Here is a 2,785-nt window from a genome sequence, read left to right as displayed (position 1 = left end):
TCCAATATGAGTTTGTTAGGATTCGAATTAAAATCCGAGTCTTTAAATCCAATTGAATTTTGGATCAAATTTGAATGTAGGTTCTTAATATTTGGATTAGATGCGGATTTTGCTACATCCAATTAGAATCCGATCCGATTGCAGCCCTATTGAGGAGAAGATCAGATAAGGCCTAAGAGAAGAGAGGAGTAAGTTCCATAACGGTTTTATTATTATTTTATTTGTTACAAGCGTGAACCATTAATTAAATAAATTTGGAAAAATAAAAAACTATTATTATTTTATTTGCTTTATCCAATTACAAGTGTTAACCATTAATTAAATAAAATTAGAAAACTAAAAAAGGGTAAAAATGGAAAGTGAAAATTAGGCTTTTTCACGAAACATTGTCACCATCCTCATTTTTATAAATGGTACAGACAACATTCTCATTTTTTTAGTATGGTATAGAATTTTTTATAATTTTCTATATTTTTGTATTTTTTGCATATTTTTTTGTTTTTTCTATAATTTATATTGTTTTCTTCATTTTGAGGAGAAAGGTGCGTAGGATAAGAGAGATGCCATTTCTGCTTCCTCTTTCCTACTATAAAGTAAGGGGAGTGGATAAGATATACAATATGTAGAGAATGGTTTAAATGAGAGAATTGGGGTTTTAGAATTTATGTCTTCGCTTCATGTTTGAATGATGACATTTGGCCTTTTTCCTCCTGCCATTCTGCTCATCAATGGTGAGGCCATTATTTGCATATCTAATGGCTAGCATTAGGATATAGGTTAATCCTGACTCATTTATACTCAAATTCAAATCGAATATCCTTTGGATTTATATAGAAGAATCTGGATCTCCTGCCAACAAAATGCATTCCAAACCCCTATGGCCCTGCCAAGTACAATCCCTATGATATTATGTTGGTAGGGTGTCTGATTACCAAATTGGCCCGATGATCATCGAGAAAAAACACCTAAAATGAATCAATATAATGAACCTAAGAGAATTTCCTAATCCAATACAACTTATTACGTTAACAGAGACAATTGAAAAAAAAATAGGGAGAAAAAAAAAACTTCATTTAATTATCTGATTGTTCCCTGATGAAAAGAGAGAGGTTGAAAAAATCCATTCTTCCCTTCAATTCAAATTTGTGGTTTGGGTAAACCATCCAGTACTTGACACGTGTTGGCTCTAATCAATGAAGAGGTTCGTTAAGTAGGTGCTTCGGGAAAAGATCAGATAAGGCGAGGAATAGGTTCCACGGTAGTCTTATTGTTATTTTATTTGTTTTATCCAATTACGAGTGTTAACCGTTAATTAAATAAAATTAAAAAATAAAATAAAAACATAATGAAGGGTAAAAATGGAAAGTGAAAATCAAGCTTTAAAATTAAAAAAAAAATGATCAGGGGTAAAAATGAAAAACAAAAAATAGGCTTTTTTAACACACGTTGTCTCTAAACAATGAAGAGGTTGGTTAAGTAGGTGCTTCGGGAGAAGATCAGATAAGGCGAGGCATAGGTTCCACAATAGTCTTATTGTTATTTTATTTGTTTTATCCAATTACAAGTGTTAACCATTAATTAAATTAAATTGAAAAAATAAAAAACATAACAAAGGGTAAAAATGGAAAATGAAAATCAAGCTTTAAAATAAAAAAAAACATGATAAAGGGTAAAAATGAAACATGAAAATTAGGCTTTTTGACGAAACATTGTCATCCTCCTCATTTTTATAAATGAGAAAATGATGAGATACAAAGATTATCCAATTACAAGTGTTAATTGTTAATTAAATAAAATTGAAAAAATAAAAAACATAATAAAGGGTAAAAATGAAAAGTGAAAATCAAGATTTAAAATAAAAACATGATAAAGGGTAAAAAAAGAAAGTACCGTTTTTATAAATGGTACAGATACATATATATATATATATATATATATATAATTCAAGGAGACGTAGGATTAGAAATATAAAATCAGGATTTTAAGAGGAGATAGGATTGGAAATATAAAATCAGGGAGGGGATAGGATTGGAAATATAAATCAGAATGTTGGACCATGGACGCTCATCTATTTCTCTTTTTTATAAATGGGTAAGATATACTTATAATCACAATTCTACGACTTCTCAAAATAGATCGTCACTTTTTTAAATTTGTGTCACATGCCAACATCACCTTAATAATTCAACATCACCAAGCAATTTAAGAATAGTTAATTTTAACAACTCAAGACACACCTTTCTGAATCTCAAAGTTGATCGTTGCAATATTTTTTTTGAAAAGTGGATTGCTAAACACAATGTCTTTAGGGCCATGGGCATTTATAGATGAGGGTGTTTATTGCTTTAATCGCTTATTTGAAAAACTCTACTCTAAACATTTCTTGCTTTTGTTGTTTGATGGGAGATTGGACATTACTTCAAATGTTTTACATTCCACCTCATATTAATACCCCATAAAGCATGCCATGTAAGCATTTGACCGGAATATAGGAGAAACAAGAATTTGACTTTTCCTCAAATGCCTCGTGCACATAATCCAATGCCTATGTGACACTGATATGGCAGCATTTTTTAAATAAACATAGACAATTATTTAGTGTTTCTGTTTTCTTTCTGATGCGGCAAGCTTGTGAAATGGAGCACTTGTAAAACTCTCCGGTGCCAAACAACCACCCAATCAGCAGAAGCCGTGGCGGTATCAAATACAAAAACTGCTTGGAGCAATATCCCGGGTTGTTTTGAGGGGATAATGACCATTTCCTTGGCACCATAGTAAAAAAAAA

Source organism: Nelumbo lutea, chromosome 6 (assembly GCF_056320005.1).
Source record: "Nelumbo lutea isolate HS-2025 chromosome 6, American lotus-T2T, whole genome shotgun sequence".
Taxonomy (NCBI): Eukaryota; Viridiplantae; Streptophyta; class Magnoliopsida; order Proteales; family Nelumbonaceae; genus Nelumbo; species Nelumbo lutea.
This window is presented reverse-complemented; position numbering follows the sequence as displayed.